This window comes from Dasypus novemcinctus, chromosome 23 (genome assembly GCF_030445035.2).
Source record: "Dasypus novemcinctus isolate mDasNov1 chromosome 23, mDasNov1.1.hap2, whole genome shotgun sequence".
Classification (NCBI taxonomy): Eukaryota; Metazoa; Chordata; class Mammalia; order Cingulata; family Dasypodidae; genus Dasypus; species Dasypus novemcinctus.
Genome location: NC_080695.1, coordinates 281,498 through 301,084, shown reverse-complemented (window position 1 = coordinate 301,084; position 19,587 = coordinate 281,498).

Here is a 19,587-nt window from a genome sequence, read left to right as displayed (position 1 = left end):
ATTCCCAGGGATGAGCCTCCCTGACACCGAGGGATGACTATGAAGAAGTGGCTGGTAAAGCAACTGGAAAAAGACCTTAAATAAAAGGGGAGAAAGATAAAGATCAATGAGTTTATATGACTGAAAGACTTCAAAGAGAGACGGAAGGTCATCAGAGAGGTAACACTAATGCATGTCTCAGCAGGATATCAAAGACAGTCAAAGTAGATACTACTGCAAATAGTGGGGCTCCTGAGGGCTCCAGAGACACCCAGGTCCTACGGTCATGGCAGATAGCTCTTGAGTTTGGTTCCTTGCCAGCGGGCCATGCTTTGGAGTTTATGCTTCTGAGTGTGACAGGTTGACTCAGTTGTGACTTCTCTCCTCGTGCCTCTTCTGTCCCTTCTCTTTGAAGCTATAGCTGGTGCTGGACTTGGTAGGTGTATGTCCAAGAAACTTGAATCTTTGGTCTGTCCATGTGCCAGCTGGGCCCTGAGCCTCAGTGGAGTTGCAACACCTACTCTCCAATTCACTGGACCCACCCAGGATAACTAACAAGGAGGTGAGGATGGTCACCCACCACACCAAGAACCGAGAGTCTACAACCGCAAGCAGGAGTCCCATCCATCAGCCATATGGGATAGAAGCCCCCCTCAATTAGAGGGGGAGGGGGCATCACCATCCCAGAGTCCTCAGGACTGGGGAATAAAATATGGACTAGAATGTTCTTACTGGTTTTCTACCATGGACTTTTTATGATTCTAGTAATGGAAGAACTTGTGGAGACAGTGACCATTGGAGGTGCTGAAATCATGGAGAGGTAAAAAGAGGTGTAATATGGGGGCACTTCTGAGACTTGGAATTGTCCTGAATGACATTGCAAAGACAGATATAGACCATTATACATCCTGCCATAACATACAGAATGGAGTGTGAGAGAGTGTAAACTACAGTGTAAACTATAATCCAGGCAGTGCATCAATGCTCCAAAATGTGTTCATCAATCACAGTGAATGTACCACACTAAGGAAAGAAACTGTTAATATGGGAAAAGTAGAAGGTGTGAGGAGTGGGTCATATAGGAATCCCGTATATTTTTTTATGTAACATTTGATGTAATCTAAGTATCTTTTAAAAATAAATAAAAACGCATTCAGAGAAAAAAGACATACTACATAGAAATACAGGCGAGTAGGACAGGAGTCTTTTCATAGCAAAGGAAGAAGGCAGCGGTGGGTGGAGGTGCAGCATGGAAGAATCACAAGAGCAAGAAAAGAGGGTCAGCAGGAAATGGTTTACTGAATTAAAACACCTTTAAAAAATTAAGGTGAAACTAACACTTTTTCAGTCAAACATTGAGAGCAATTTGTTGACACAGAACTGCACTGCAAGAAATGTGAAGGCAGTTCTGCCGACGGAAAGGAGAGGATAGATGAAAATCTAGAGCTACGCACAGGAAAGGTCCGTTCCAGAAAGAGAACTAACAAATATAGAAGACGTTTTCCTCAATAAAAACGTTAAAAAGATTATTGATAATGTGTTCTGTGGTTTACAGCATATGTAGAAGTACCCTTGTGACAACAATGCAGAGGAGGTGAGAGGGAAATTGGAAGCCTAATGTAAGGCTCTTACACATAAGTGAAGTTGTATAATATTATATTTATGAATTAGTAGACATTTTAGGTTGATAGAAAATTGAGCAGATCGTACAGAGTTCCCATGAGCCCCTTTCTTTCCTCACCCTCCCCCTGCTCACAGTTTTCCCTGTTAATTCCAACTTGAATTGATTCAGTTGATGAGCTGATACTGATCCTTCTCATAAACCAAAGTCCACAGTCTGCATCAGGGTTGACTTGTCGTGCTGCACATTTCTGGGGGCTGACAGATGCATCACGTTGTGTGTCTCCACAATCCTATCATAGGGTTGTATCAAGTCTCCCAAGACTAGAGATTCACATTTCAACAAAATCTCAAGCAAAACCTCAGGGGACTTTTTTTGGTAGAAACCGACAAGCTGATTCTAAAATTTATATGGAAAAATAAAGGAACTAGAATCACCAAAATAAATTTGAAAAAGAAGAGCATTGAGAGACTTGATCTCAAGGTGCATTTAGGGTTAGGCAAAGATTTCTTGACTAGGGCTCAAAAAGCTCAGGCCATTGAACAAAATGGTGCAATTTGTATATCATTCAAGCTTAAAATTTCTCCTCTTAAAAGTAAACGCAAATGCATCTGTGCCAGCCCTGGAGCAGTTAGTGTCTGCTGCTAGGGTTTCCACCACTGATGCAAGAAAAAGACGGTTTTTGTACTTTCTGTCTCTCTGGTTTTGTCAGCCAGGATTGAATGGGGGGAATACAGGAAACTCTAAAATCATGGGGAAGGGGAAATAGTCTTGGCAACTCAGAAATAAATCTGAAAACAGCAAAAAAAAAGTAATTACAGGGAAACAGATGTGGCTCAAGCAGTTGGACACCCGCCTACCACACGGGAGGTCACAGGTTTGGTTCCTCGTGACTCCGAAAGAAGATGAGCAAGGCAGCGAGCTGACGAGAGGGGCTGGTGCAGCAAGCTGATGCAATGAGACGACACAATGAGGAATCACAATGAGAGACACAACAGGCAGTGAATGGAGGTGCCTCAGGCAATTGAGCACCTCCCTCCCACACGGTAAGTCCCGGGTTCAGTTGTCAATGTCTCCTGAGAAGATGAGCACACAACGAAGAGACAAAGTAAGCAGATAGGAAGTGCAAACCCTGAGAGCAGGGAGACATATCAATAAAATAAATCTTTAACAACAATGAAAAAAGTAAATTTAGTTAGGAAAAAGTAAGTAAGAGGCACCAATGAGGAGACAATGTTTGAAAAACATCTCATAAAAGATAAGTGTAGGAAAGGGTTGAGTTTAATTTTACAAAGGGGAAGCGAGAGCCGTCTCTGCCCTTCGAGGAGGAAGGGCAGTGGGTTCTAGCAGCTTTGGCATCCGGGAATTTGAAAAGTGGCACCAAAACGGGGTGGAGGGGGGACCGGCACCAATGGTGAGAACTGAGGGCTTGACCAGTAGTGCAGACAGCACCAAACTTGAAAAGCGCCAGGGGTGAAAGTGGCGTGGAGCCCGCCAGCCCGCCCAGGTGTGGAGAGCGAGGGAGCAGCGACAGGGGTGGGAACCCCGGAACTTAGACCTTCGGTCAGGCTGTAGCCCCGCAGGACCCTCTCGTGGGAGCAGGGGGGACCCGCGTGTTAGGGTTAGGGCCTAAACGTCAGTGTTTCTTGCTGTTTGGCGCGCAGGCCACTTTATCCGGGTCGCGCCCATTCTTGCAAGATGGTTAATAAAGTTCTCTTCTCCTCCACAATCGGGTGAGCCTTTGTGCTCCTGCGGCTGCAGCTTTCTTTCTAAGAGAAAGGACCAGGAATTGTGGGGAGACGGTGACGGGCCCCCAGGCAGAGCTCAGTGCTCTCGCGGAAACAATGGAGAAAGGGCCAGAAGCTGCCCGCCGGCCCTGCTTGGGGGTCAGCAGACCAGGGCAGTGCCCACAGCTCCCTGGAGGGAGAGGGACAGCGACCAGGAAGACGAAACCACAACCATGAGTGCCCAAGCCCCCGGCCTCCCCCACCCCCAGACACTAAGCTGGGAAGCCCCTGGACCGCTGCAGCCAGCTGAGAGGGGGCAGATGCCGTCCTCCCTTCAGCTGTTTCGGGGAAAGGGAGGGGGTCGGGGCTTTTCTCCAGTGACCTCACCGGCAGAGCTGCTCTGAGTCTTGACCTGGAGACTCAGCCCAGGTCCCAGGAAAGCCCAGGCTGAAGCACCTGGTGCAGGGGCGCTGACGAGCGCCTCCTGCTGGCCAGGCTGGAAACTGCATGGACAAAAACTGCTCCCCGTATCTGCATCCAGCCCCTGGGAGAAAATCTGCACCCCGCTAGGGATTCCCCAGCCTGATTTTGAAAACTTAAGCTGGGAAATTTTAAAGACTGAGAATAAGTTGAATCAAATATCAAAGAAAAGTTGTGTGTGTGTGGGGGGGGACAAGCAAGAGTGAGAAATTGGCCATCAGAGTAAATACACCAACATATTCAGAGGCCTAGATATGAGCGAAAAATTACAAGCCATACCAGGAAACATGAAGAGAGCCCAGCCACCTCTTAAGACAATTAATCAGTGATAATTGATTTAAGACAATTAATCAGTGATAAGCACACCACTCTCCTAAATCACTTCACAGGATTTAAAGAAAATATGACTAAAGAAATAAAGGATATGAAGAAGATACTGGTAAAGCATAAAGAACAATTTGGAAACCTGTAAAGAAAAGTAACAGACCTTATGGGAATGAAAGACATGATGGACTAGATTAAAACCACACTAGAGGCTCAGAGGAGCAGATCTGAATTGCTTGAAGACAGAATTAGTGATTTAGAAGACACAACATCTGAACTGAAAAAGACAGGAGAACAGAAAGAGAAGAGAATGGAAAAAATGGAACAGTGTCCCAGGACTTGAATGATGATGCAAAATGCACAAACATTTGCTTCATTGGTGTCCCAGAAGAAGAAGAGAATGCAAAAGGGGCAGAAAGAATATTTGAGGAAATTATGACTGAAAACTTGCCAACCCTTATGAAGGACATAAAATCAATATCCAAGGAAAATGCCCCCCAAACAGAATGAATCCAAATAGACCTATCCAGAGACACCTACTATTCACAATGACCAATATCAGAGATAAAGAGGGATTCTGCAAGCAGCAAGAGAAAAGCAAAGCATCACATACAAGGGAAACTCGATAAGATTAAGTGCCAACCTTTCATCAGAAACCAGGGAAGACAGAGGAAAGTGTAATGATGTATTTACTGAGACAAAGTGCTAGCCGAGAATTCTGTATCTGTCAAAGCTGTCCTTCAAAAATGAGGGTGTGTGGGAAACAAAGGCATGTTGTATCCATGGAAGCAAGTTACTTCCTTGACCATCGAGTCATGCTGTCTCCATCGCTATATGTGCAGATCATAAATCTAGCAAGGTGATGTGTATGCTCAGGTGAAATGAGGACTAGGTAGAGTGGGACAACCTGGGCAACAAGATTTATGGGTATGTTTTCTCAACGATATAATAGAACATTGAAATTTTGAACTTTGAATTATAATCATAGCATTTGATCCATTGTGTTACACAGGTTGAGGTAATGGGAATAGTTAGCGAGAATAGTTGCTGGTTCTCACGGTTGCTTGGGGTATACAAAGAAGCCCCTGAGATTAATAAACTTGTCTGATGAGCTTGAGGCTTCAATGCTCTCAGATCCCCTGATCCCAATCTCTCTTTGTCTTTCATTCCCGATACCCTTCGTGTCCGTGACTCCGACATCTGGCACCCAACATGGGGCCTGAAGCAGTGACTGCAGCAGAGATTCTTCCATGGCAGTATCGGGAATGCGGAACTGAAAACCTTCCTGAAAGGTTGAGGCGTCCATCAAAAGGTGACTTGAATTTGACAATACAGTGGTGAGAATCTTAATTAATTTTGTTTTCCACTAGCATCAGGGTATGGGTAATCAACCAGGACGTCTGGAAGAATATTCACAGGTACTAAAACCTCTTTTAAATACTGTCGGAGTCTCAGTGAAAACTGCTGATTTACTTGAACTTTTTGCTCTAGTGCAAAAACACTGTTATTGGTTTTAGCCACAAGGAAAAAATCTTTTAAATCTTCAACAGTGGAAACAGGTAATGAGGCGCTACATAGAGCATACCAAAAAGGAGAGACTATCTCACTGTCGGTTGGGCTTCAGGACAACAGATTGCAGCAGCCTTAGACCCGCCACAGTCTGAAGCAGAGGAGGAAGAAATCACCGTCTTTTCCAGGGAGCCCCATGAAACGGGCCATCAGAGTGAGGACAGGGAGGAAATAGAGAACAAGGATGATGATGAGGATGAGCTCCCCGATGAGAAAGAAACTAACCCTTTCTGCCTAAGCAGATGTCTAAATTGAATATTTCTAAAGCCAGCATTTACCCTAATTTGTGTCATGTAGCCCCTACGATCCCACCGGTTACAATGCCTATAGCCCTGGGAATATTTACTGATGCCATTGACACCAGGCCCTACACTAACAACGTGTTTGTACCTAATCCAGTTCCAACTACTCCCTTAATGCATTGTTTGCTGCAAGGATCTCGGCAGGGGGATCCTGAAGCAATGCAATTACTAACAGCTTTGCCGGTAAATAGTCAACAAGTTTCCCCAGAGGCAAACAACCCTCAAGGAGGATATAATTTTCATCATGAACCCCTGCCACTTAAAATTCTGAAAGAACTTAAACAAGCCTGTGCACAATTTGGAACTAATAGTCCTTATGCTTTTGGCTTAGTGCAGGGGCTGGCTCAAGCTGACCGCCTTATCCCCTGGGATTGGGGCATGCTGGCTAGCACTGTTTTAAGCTCGGCTGAGTTTTTGCAATTTAAACCTGGTGGACAGATGAAGCCAATATGATTGCACGCCATAACGCAGCACAGACTCCTCCCCTTCTTATTTCTGCTGAACAATTACTGGGTATTGGTGATTGGTCTGGAATTCAAAGACAGCTCCAATACAATGATCAGGCCATAGCACAAGTGCGCAATTCATGTTTGGCAGCTTGGAAACGGATTTGTGCACCTGGAAAACCTACTCAATCTTTCGCCAAAGTGATCCAGGGAGTTAATGAACCATATGTGGAATTAGTAGCCCGAGTAACTGACATTTTGATGAAAATGATTGAGATACCAGAAGCAAGAAAGTTAATTTTGTTAATGTTTGCTTTTGATCAGGCTAACAGTGACTATAAAAAGGTGGTCTTGGTCACAGCCTTTAAAAGTAGCTCGAAGGAGAAGAGAAAGAAAAGAAATTGTTTTGAATGTGGGAAGCCTAGTCACTATCAGAAAGAATGTAGATCTTTCTAGCCCTAGAACATTGTCTGTAGAGGCTGAAAAAGAGTTGGTGTTGATAGAGGATCGAGTCTTTCAAGGGTAATTAACACAAATAGAACCTGACAAAGCTGTTGATTTGATTATTTTCTCAACTCCTCAATCTCCTATGGCTTTATTTTGGCAAGAAGGTATATTGGAAAGTTTTTTTTTTTTTTACCTAATAATAAACAAAAGAGATTGCAAACGTATCTCCAAAAAATTATTTCCATTCTAGCAAAAGGCTGTGTTAGATTGTTATAATTAAAGGTGTCTGATCCAGACAGGATTATTTGTGATCTTTCTCATGAAGAAATTCAACACTTATATATAACTAATCCTCAATGGCAAATTGCTATTAGTAATTTTCAAGGCATTATTGATAATCATTATCCTACTTCCAAATTGTTAACGTTCTTATGAAGAACCACTTGGATTTTACCAAAAATTGTGAAAACTGTTCCTATTGAAAATGCATGTACAGTATTTACTGATGGTAGCAGTAATGGAAAAGCAGCATACGTTACTTCTCAAAAAGAACAGGTTTGGCAGACTCCTTATTCGCCTGCTCAATGCACAGAGCTTTCAGTCATCATTAAGGTTTTACAAACATTTCAGGAGCCCTTGAATATTGTCTCTGATTCTGAATATGTGTGTTTAACTGTGGCTCATATTGAAACAGCTCGTATGTTTATTACTGATGAATTGTCTCAACTTTTTGCCGACCTTCAAGCCCTCATTCGGCAAAGAAGTCAGCCCATACATATTACTCATATCCGGTCTCCTTCTTCCCTTCCTGGTCCTCTAGCTACCCAAAATGCCCAAGCTGATCTGTTAGTGGGATGTTTGCAGGATGCAACTAAATATCATGCATTGACTCATATTAATACTAAGGGACTTAGACATAAATTTCCTCAATTGAAAAAACACCAATCTCAAGAGAGTATTCGCACCTGTCCCACCTGTGGACCCTTGGCCACAGTGCCTTTTCAGGCTGGAACTAATCCCAGAGGCCTGGCTCCTAATCAACTGCGGCAGATGGATGTTACTCACATACCATCATTTGGTAAATTACGATATGTTCATGTCTGTGTTGACACTTACTCTCATTTTTTGTGGGCTACTGCACAAAGTGGTGAACATTTTCATCATGTTCGTTCCCATTTGTGGTCTGCTTTTGCTGTGATGGGATGCCCCTTGAAAATTAAAACTGATAATGGCCCTTCCTACACCAGTAAGCCTTTTGCTTCCTTTTGTTCTACATATGCTATTGAGCATGTTACTAGTATTCCTTACAATCCTACAGGTCAAGCCATAGTTGAACACAGTTTCCCTAAAAACTATACTTTTAAAACAAAAAGGGGGAGATGATGGTATTATAACACCAAAAGATGAATTGGGAAAAGCTTTATTTACTTTAAATTTTCTTAATGTTTATAATTCACTGACACCTGCAGAATGTCACTTTGGAAAATGTCAAACATCTATAATGGACACTGGAAATGAAGATCAACCAATATTCTGGAAAGATATTTTAAGCAAGGAATGGAAAAAAGGCAGGATTAAAGTATGGGGGCGAGGCTATGCTCTTGTCATTTCAGAAAATGGAGAGCAAATTTGGCTACCTGTGAAGAGGATTAAACCCCGGAATGAAGAGATGGGTTCTCCTACAATTTCTGATGATGGTGATCGTAAGTAATGAGGAAGCCACTGGTAATTACACCTATTGGCCCCATTACTCAGAGTGTTAACCTGGAAAGATCCACCCTTCCTATTTATCTGAGTAAGACCCATATATTCCCTGAACCAACTGATGATAGGTTACCAATTAAGTCCCATGAGGAAGGATGAAGAATCTATAATCTCATATTACCATTTGATTCTCGACCCCATGCATTGGTAAAAATCCTCCATGTATGTATGTTAAAAATTGGACTATGATTATCTTCAAAAATAATAATACTAAGTCTTTAGTGATGTTATTTCCTTTTTAAAATTACATGGTGACTAAAAAACCTACCTATAACTGTCCACAAAGAGATATTGGGGATAAAGAAGGATGGCAAGAATGCCATATAGGAAGAGGATCTGTCATTTTTCATGATTCCTATGGAATAGTGTGGGAAAGTGCCCCTATGGGGAGTCCCACCGAATAGAAGGGCAGATTTATTTGGTATTGTCCAAATAGTAAAGGACAGCAAATTAGTAATATGCAATATCCCTTTCATAAATCCCTTGAATTGGATGAAAAAATAATTTTTACCAAAAATAATAGTGTTTGGAAATATAAAGGAAGATGGATCCCTTCTCCATGGTGTAATATTACATCTATGCATAGGCAAAAGAATTTGTGGAAAGTTTTTCTGGGAATAGCACCTACTATAGAATGGATTGGGAATAATAGTGAGAATGGTCAATATATGCATTTAGATCAAACTCATCATTTTCAATCGTAAGAGATCCTTATGTGTTTGTGGTTGGAAAACTAACTATAACCAAGAATACTCTATTTTATAGAAGTGGGGTATTGTATACCTGTTTGAGAATATTTTACAGAAAGGAGATTTCATTACAATGGCTTGAAGGTGGCGGGGAGTGTGGATTCCAGTGCAATTGAACCGAATTTGGCAATCATCACCTGAGAGTCAACTGCTGTTCCATATGGCTTGAGAAATCCTGAAGTGCTCAAAGAAATTTGTGGGACTGCTAATAGCTGGCATACTAGGACTGATTGATGTTATTGCAGCTGCTACAACAGCTACCGTGGCCTTGCATGAAACTGTGCAGACTCAGCAATATGTGCATGATTGGCATAAGAATGCTAGTGACTTATGGCATAGTCAAGAGCACATAGATGAAGAATTAAACAGTAGAGTTAATGATCTAGAATCAGCAGTTTTACATCTTGGAGATCAAGTATACAACTTAAATTTACTTAGAGGATTAAAATGTGATTGGCCTCCGCGGTGGGCAGCGGCGGGCGGAGCCGGGCCTGTGGAGGGGTTTCTGTTCTTTGTTTTTTTTTTTTTTTTTTTTTTTTTTTTTGGAGCATCTGCAGTACTGGGGAGTTCGTGGGCCCTGGGCGGCCTATTGGGGGTTTGTGGGAAGGGAGGTGCTTGCAGACCCATTTGGGCAGACAGACGGGGGGTTTTAGGGCAAAGCGGGGGGAAGTTGTTATTTTAGATAGTGTTGCAATTGTGACACGTGTATACCTGTATCTCTCTTCCCCCTATCCGTTCCCCACCATTTGCCCATCCTCTTTTTCTTTCTTCCTTTCTTCTTGTCTTTCTTTTTTTCTTTATTATAATTAGTTTTTTTGTTTTTCGGTTTTCTCTTTCCCTCTTGTCCCACATCTTCCACTTATTTTATTTTAATTCAAGTATACAATAGGTGCTACAGGGAACACCTCACATTTGCTGGGGTTTTCCCATCCTCCACTGTCTCATTTCTGTGTGAACTGATTTAGGCTACCTACACTATCCCCCTTCCCCTGCATCTTGATATCCACTATCATCTACTGTCTCTCCTATATTCCACCCCCCACCTCCCGTTCTTTGATCCACAAAGTGTCTAACTCTTAATTTCTAATACCTTTGTTCTGTTTTCTGTCTGTTATCCACTCTTGAAACTATTACCTTTCTTTTCTTTTTCCCTCTCTCATGAAAACAATAGCTTTGTAGTTCATACCATATTCCTCCCATATTCAGTCATCTACTTCATAAAAGGTACTCTACCTACAGCTATAACTCTATACAATCTACACGAATCTAACCTCCATCCTCCCAGATCTCATATTCTTGCTTTGTTAACATACATCACCAATACTACTTTACACTTTTCCCTTGCTTACACAATTGCCTTTCCCCAACACTAATACTTTCCTCTAAAGTGAGCTTAACCAACAACAAGTAACTAGAATAAGAAGAAAAAAGTGACAAAGAGAAGATATAACACCTATGCAAAAATAACAACTAATTAACCTCCAAGAGCAGACAAAGAAGCTAAGGAACTGATTAAATTCATCAAAATAAAGAGATGACCAGAAAGCAACAAAAATCTACAAACCAAACCAATAATCAGGAAAACATGGCTGAATCCAATCAACAAACCAATAATCACGAAGGGGAGCAAAACTTGGCACAAGCAATGAAAGATCTCAGAACATTTATCACCGACAAATTTGATGCAGTAATGAAAGAGGTTAACAACATGAAGACATCACTTGGAGGGGAAATTGCAGACATACGCAAAAATATAACAGATATGATGGGAATGAACACCACAGTTCAAGAAATCAAAAATACACTTGCAGCAAATATCAGCAGACTAGAAGAGACAGAGCAGAGAATTAGTGATGTGGAAGACAGTACATCAGAAATCAAACAGATAGTAGAAGGGGTTAATAAGAAGATAGAAAAAAATCCAATTAGGATTTAGGGACCTGAATGACAATGCAAAACGCTCAAACATACGTATTATAGGCATTCCAGAAGGTGAAGAGAAGGGAAAGGGGTCTGAAGGAGTGTTGCAGGAAATAATGGCTGAAAACTTCCCAAATCTACTGAAAGAGACAGATGTACATATCCAAGAAGCACAGCGCACTCCACAAGTCATAAACCCCAACAGGCCCACCCCAAGACATATACTTGTCAAATTATCCAATGCTCAAGACAAAGAGAAAATCCTAAAAGCAGCAAGAGAAAAGAAAACCATCACATACAAGGGAAGCTCAATTAGATTAAGTGCTGATTTCTCTTCTGAAACCATGGAGGCAAGAAGACAGTGGTATGATATAGTCAAGGTACTAAAGGAAAAAAATTTCCAACCAAGAATACTCTATCCAGCTAAACTAGCATTCAAACATGATGGAGAGTTCAAAATATTCGCAGACAAACAGAAACTGAAAGAGTATACCAACAAGAAACCTCTCCTTCAAGAAATTCTAAAGGGAGTTCTGCAGGAAGAAAGGAAAAAACAGGAAAGGCAAAGTTGGAGGAGAGTATAAGACCAACAACAACAACAACAAAAAAGACAAAAAAAATATACAAACAAAATATGACAAACACAAATCCAATCAAAATATGGCTAACACAAATAATTCCTTGATAGTAATAACACTGAATGTCAACGGATTAAACTCACCTATCAAAAGATTCAGACTGGGACATTGGATAAGGAAATATGACCCATCCATATGCTGTCTACAAGAGACACATCTTAGACCCAGAGATGCATGGAGATTGAAAGTGAATGGCTGGAAAACAATCATACAAGCTAACAATAACCAAAAAAAGGCAGGAGTAGCTATATTAATATCAGACAAATAGACTTTAAATGTGAAACAATTGTGAGAGACAGAGAAGGATACTACATTTTAGTCAAAGGGAAAATCTGTCAAGAAGATCGAACAATCATAAATATCTATGCCCCTAACAAGGGTGCCTCTAAATACGTCAGGCAAACGCTGGAAAAATTAAGTGAAAGAATAGATACATCTACAATTATAGTGGGGGATTTTAATACACCACTATCAACTCTGGACAGAACATCTCAAAAGAGAATCACCAAAGAAACAAAACATCTGAATAGTATATTAGAGGAGCTCGATCTAATAGACATATATAGATCGCTACACCCAAACACAGCAGGATATACATTTTTCTCAAGCGCACATGGATCATTCTCCAAGATAGAGCATATGCTAGGCCACAAAGAAAGGCTGAACGAATTCAGAAAGATTGAAATCATACAAAACATTATCTCTGACCACAGTGGAGTCAAGCTGGAGATTTGCAAGGGACAGAAGCCCAGATTTCACACCACGATTTGGAAATTAAACAGCACACTCTTAGAAAAACAGTGGGTCAAAGAGGAAATCTCAAAAGAAATCAATGACTATCTTGAAACAAATGATAATGATAACACAACATACCAAAATTTATGGGATGCAGCAAAAGCAATACTGAGAGGGAAGTTTATAGCCATAAATTCATATATCAAAAAAGAAGAAAGAGCAAAAATTGAAGAACTAACTGCACATTTGAAGGAAATAGAAAAACAACAACAAAGTAACCCAACAGGAAGAAGAAGGAAGGAAATAACAAAGATAAGAGCAGAACTAAATGAAATAGAAAATAAGAAAGCACTTGAACAGATAAACAAGACCAAGAGCTGGTTTTTTGAGAAGATTAACAAAATTGACAAACCTTTAGCAACACTAAGAAAGAAAAAAAGAGAGAAGATGCAAATACACAAAATAAGAAATGAGAAAGGCGATATCACCACTGACCCCACAGAAATAAAGACTATCATAAGAGGATATTTTGAAAAACTATATTCCAACAAAAATGACAATCTAGAGGAAATGGACAAATTCCTAGAAACACATAAGCAGCCCATATTGACAAAAGAAGAAATTGATGATCTTAACAAACAAATCACAAGCAGAGAGATAGAATCAGTTATTAAAAATCTCCCAACTAAGAAGAGCCCAGGGCCAGATGGCTTCACAGGTGAATTCTACAAAACATTCCGGAAAGAACTGACACCAATCCTGCTGAAACTATTCCAAAACATCGAAACAGAAAGAACATTACCCAACTCCTTCTATGATGCCAACATTACCCTAGTACCAAAGCCAAACAAAGACATCACAAGAAAGGAAAATTACAGACCAATTTCTCTAATGAACCTAGACGCAAAAATACTTAACAAAATACTTGCTAATCGTATTCAACAACACATTAAACGTATTATACACCAGGACCAAGTGGGATTCATCCCAGGTATGCAAGGATGGTTCAACATAAGAAAATCAATCAACGTAATACACCATATAAAAAGATTGAAGGAAAAAATCACATGATTATATCTATTGATGCAGAAAAAGCATTTGACAAAATACAGCACCCTTTCTTGATAAAAACACTACAAAAGATTGGAATACAAGGGAATTTTTTGAACATGATAAAGAGTATATATGAAAAACCTAAAGCCAATATTGTTTACAATGGAGAAATCCTAGACTCCTTCCCTCTAAACTCAGGAACAAGACAAGGATGCCCACTGTCTCCGCTCCTATTTAACATTGTCTTAGAAGTACTTGCTTGAGCACTGAGGCAAGAACCAGAAATAAAAGGCATTCAAATTGGAAAGGAAGAAGTCAAAATTTCATTATTTGCAGATGACATGATCCTATACATAGAAAACCCTGAGAGATCTACAACGAAGATTCTAGAACTCATAAATGAGTTTAGTAAAGTCGCAGGTTATAAGATCAATGCGCAAAAATCAGTAGCATTTCTGTACACCAATAATGAGCAAGATCAGGAGGAAATCAAGAAACAAATACCATTCACAATAGTAAATAAAAAAATCAAATACTTAGGAATAAATTTAACTAAAGAGGTAAAGAACTTATACACCAAGAACTATACAAGATTGTTCAAGGAAATCAAAGAAGACCTAAATAAATGGAAGACTATTCCTTGTTCATGGATAGGAAGACTGAACATTATTAAGATGTCTATCCTACCAAAACTGATCTACACATTCAATGCAATCCCAATAAAAATCAACGCAGCCTTCTTTAAGGAACTAGAAAAACTATGAAATTTATTTGGAAAGGAAAGAGACCCTGAATAGCCAAAGACATACTGAAAAAGAAAAACGAAATTGGAGGAATCACACTACCTGACTTCAAAACATACTATAAAGCTACGGTGGTGAAAACAGCATGGTATTGGCATAAGGAGAGACACATAGACCAATGGAATCGAATTGAAAGCTCTGATATAGAACCTCACATATACAACCACATAATATTCGATAAAGCCACCAAACCCTCTCAACTGGGAGAGAGTGGCCTATTCAACAAATGGTGCCTGGAGAACTGGATAGCCATATGTAGAAGAATGAAAGAGGATTACCATCTCACACCTTATACAAAGATCAACTCAAGATGGATCAAAGACCTAAATATAAGAGCCAAGACCATAAAAACCTTAGAAAGCAGTGTAGGGAAACATCTACAGGACCTTGTAATAGGAAATGGATTTATGAATATCTCACCAAAAGCACGAGCAGCAAAAGAACTAATAGATAAATGGGACTTCCTCAAAATTAAAGCCTTCTGCACCTCAAAGGAGTTTGTCAAGAAAGTAAAAAGGGAGCCCACACAGTGGGAGAAAATATTTGGCAATCATATATCTGATAAGAAACTTATAACTTGCATATATAAAGAACTCCTATATCTTGAAAATAAAAAGATAAACAACCCATTTAAAAAATGGGAAAAAGACTTAAACAGACACTTCTCCGAAGAAGAAATACAAATGGCAAGAAAGCACATGAAAAAATGTTCCAAATCTCTAGCTATCAGGGAAATGCAAATCAAAACTACAATGAGATACCATCTTACACCCATAAGATTGGCAGCTATGAAAAAAACAGAAGAATACAAGTGCTGGAGAGGATGTGAAGGAAGGGGAACACTCATCCACTGCTGGTGGGAATGCAGAAGGATCCAACCATTCTGGAGGACAGTATGGCGGTTTCTCAAAAAACTAGCCATAGATTTGCCATATGACCCAGCAATACCACTGCTGGGTATATACCCAGCAGAACTGAAAACAAGGACACAAACCGATATATGTACACCAATGTTCATAGCAGCATTGTTCACTATTGCCAAAAGTTGGAATCAACCCAAATGCCCATCAACAGATGAGTGGATCAATAAAATGTGGTATATACACACAATGGAATACTACTCGGCTGTAAGAACAAACACACTACAAACACATGTGATAACATGGATGAATCTTGAGAACCTTATGTTGAGTGAAGCAACCCAGACATTGAAGGACAAATACTACATGACCTCAATGATATGAAATAAACAAGCTGCCCTAGATAGCAAGAGACTGAACGATAGGCTTACAGGAAATCGGAGGGTGGAGGAAGGATATGAGCCGATCTGCAGGGGTGGAATTTAAGACGAGATGGTGGTAAGTATGAACACAAAGAAGAGATAAAAGGGGGGCAAGGGGTTGCCTTTGGTTGGGACTTTGCGGGTTTGTGTGTGGCTGGGGAGGGATGGATGGGTAACGTTGCCCAAAAGTGGGGGGAGGGAGGGGCAGCATACGAACACAGGAGAGGGTCAGGTGTTGGTGGAGAGTAAAATGCCGAGAAAATCATATCAAAATACAATAAAGAGGGTTACCTGTTCAGAATGCTCGGAGGGGAGGGTCTGATGCAGGACGGGCTCCTGGGGAATGTCTAAATGCTCATTCTGCCAGAGTGGGTGACACCATGGGGTAGAAACCCAAGTAGTGAGAGTGGGGGTGGACCCACATCCTGGGGAGGACTAATGCCATCAAATAGAGGGAACTGTATCCCTCGAGAGAAAGGGTGGCTCCCAGGGCATTGGGGCAGTTGAGCAAGTTAGGCCCTGAACACTATTCCATCTATCTCTGGAAGTGGCTCCTCAGGAAACGGAGGTTGGCTGTCACTGTGGGCACCAAGGTGGAAGGGAAAATGGACGTTAAATGTGTGGAACCAAAGTAAATGGGGGGTAAGAGAGGAGTTTCTTGAGAGTACACAAGGATGGATATAAAACATGCAATATTACACCATAACATATAGGAGATGACAGACTGATAATGTAAACCATAATGTAAAACATAGGATAACTAAAAATGTAAAGAACTGTGTATCCTAAAGTATGCACCATAATGTAAGCACAGATGTCACCTTGTTAGAAAGCTAATGTCTCAGACTCTGTACATCACTTTAAGTAAATATGATATGAATAGGGCGTAAGAGTATCACTGTGAAAGGGAAAAGGTTTTCTGGTGGATGTGTGGGAGTGCTGTATATTATATATATACATTGCTGTGGTCTAGGACTCCTGTGAAGAAAAGCTGAATAATTAGGGGGGGGAAAAAAAAAAAAAAAAAGAAAAAGATAGGATGTGGAATTTTTTCAAGTCAACATTCTTTATCTAAGCTCTTTATCTAACTTTATCCAAGTTCTTTATCTATCCTTTAAACCCATCGCTATATGCCATTCCCTAGTAAGGGATCATGACATTATATTGGGCTTCAAATTTCGGGGAGTTCTGGATCACAGAGTGTTTCAACAATGGCAATGGAGGGATACTGGTATGGGATACCAATGACAGGTGATATATGGCTGACAGGGAGCTGTACAGAACATATGTCCAGGGTGCATGGTAATGTTTGGATATACTCATAGTGGCAACAATTAAAAACCACAGCGGGGGGGGGGTACTGGGTTCCTGGCCAGTGGTGCTCTGTCATGGTCCCTAGGGGAGTAGCGACAGTCTCCCAGGTACAGTGGCGGGGACCGGGAGGGAGTGAGGGTTCAACAGTGAGCCCCTGATGCTAATGACTATGCTTGTGAGCTGATAAACCTAAAATAAGAACAAGGCCTAGAGCAACATTGTGCCTGGGAATTTCCTCCTGTCAGCCTTCATGTTACTCAAATGTGGCCAGTCTCGAAGCCAAACTCAGCATGTAAATGCAATGCCTTCCCCCCAGCGTGGGACATGACACCCGGGGATGAGCCTCCCTGGCAACGAGGGACCACTATCAACTACCAACTGATGATGCAACTGGAAAATGACCTTATATGGAAGGTTCAATGCGGATCAGCAGAATATCCATGTCTACATAAAATACCATGACTTTAAAATACTGTTTGACCTAAAGTAAGGGGGAAATGGAAAGGAGAAATGAGTTTATATGGCTACGAGTTTCTAAAAAAGAGTCTGGAGGCTGGCAGAAGGATTGCCCTCATGCACAACTGAGCAGAGTCAGAGAGACAGATAAAGCAGATACAACCCCCAGATATTGGTTCCTTTGAGGGCTAAAGAGACCCATGGGAGTTATGGTCATGGCCGATGGGGTTAACTACCAGGGCAGATGGCCCCTCTTTGGAAATGGTGTTTATGTGTGATGAATCTGGACTCAAATGGGATCTCCCTTCATAAGACTTTCATGCTAATGTGCTGGAGGTGCAGTTAATGTTGGGGTTTAAGATATATTTAGGGGATTTGAATCTCTGGACTGACAATGTGATAGTCAGGTCCTGAGCCTCAACAGACTCCAGCACCTACAATCTGATCTATTGGACTTACCGCACTCAGCTAAGATGGAGTTGAAGAAGGACAACCACCACACCATGGAGCCTAGAGTGATTACAACTGAAAATGGGAGGATTGCATCCAGCATGCATGTGGAATCTGAGCCTCCTCTTGACATAGAGGTGCAATGGACACAACCAATCCAATGTCCACATAGAAGAGGTGGCATTGGATTGGGAAAAGTGGACATGGTGAACGATGGGTATGGGGAAAGGCAGGAAGAGATGAGAGGTGGAGGCATCTTTGGGACATGGAGCTGCCCTGGATGGTGCTTCAGAGGTAATCACCGGACATTGTAAATCCTCACAGGGCCCACTGGATGGAATGGAGGAGAGTATGGGCCATAATGTGAACCATTGTCTATGAGGTGCAGAGGTGCCCAAAGATGTACTTACCAAATCCAATGGATGTGTCATGATGATGGGAACGAGTGTTGTTGGGGGGGAGAGGGGGGGGTGGGGGGGGTGGGGTTGAATGGGACCTCACATATATATTTTTAATGTAATATTATTACAAAGTCAATAAAAAAATAAAATAAAATAAAATAAAAAAATAAAATGTGATTGGAATGAGAGTAATTTTTGTATTACTCTGCTTGCCTATAATAGTTCTATGTTTGACTGGGAAAAGATTAAAAATCATTTGATAGGTCATAAGGATAATATGTCATTAGAAATAAAAGAATTACAGAAAAAGATATTAGAAATGTCTCATAATCAGACTTATGTAGCTGATGAGAAGGATATCTTTAATGATTTGGTTTCTCATTTCAATAAGTTTAATCCAGTAAATTGGTGGAAGACTCAACATTTTTTATCAGCATTAGGAATAGGACTTTGTATGTTAATCTTGTTGCTCATTGTTGTTGCCTGCCTGGTACGAGGTGTTTGCCGAAGACTGTACCATGTGAATGCTATGGGACAAGCCAATAATTTGGTACTTGTAAGAACCTTGCAATGAGTACCCCATGGTCAATGTGCTTGGCTGGTAGTCAATGATGGGTAAGACTCTCAGAGGCGGGCAACCTAAGACAGGCACAGCCACCCTGACTAAAACAAAAAGGGGGAAATGTGGGAAACAAACGCACGTTGTTTCCATGAAAGAAAGTTACTTCCTTGACCGCCAAGTCATGCTGTCTCCATAGCTATACGTGCAGGTCATAAATCTAGCAAGGTGACGTGTATGCTCAGGTGGAACAAGGGCTAGGTAGAATGGGACAACCTGAGCAACAAGAAGCCCCTGAGATTAATAAACTTGTCTGATGAGCTTGAGGCTTCAATGCTCTCAAATCCCCTGATCCCAATCTCTCTTTGTCCTTCATTCCCGATACCCTTTGGGTCTGCGATTCTGACAAGAGTGAGTTCAAAATCTGCGCATAAACCAAAACAGATATTGTATGTTACCAAAAGACCAGATTTGCAAGAGATACTAAAGGGGGTGCTGCAGCCTGAAAGGAAAATCAAGGGTGATCGATTTGGAGAAGAGTTTAGAGATGAAGGTTATTAGGAAGGGT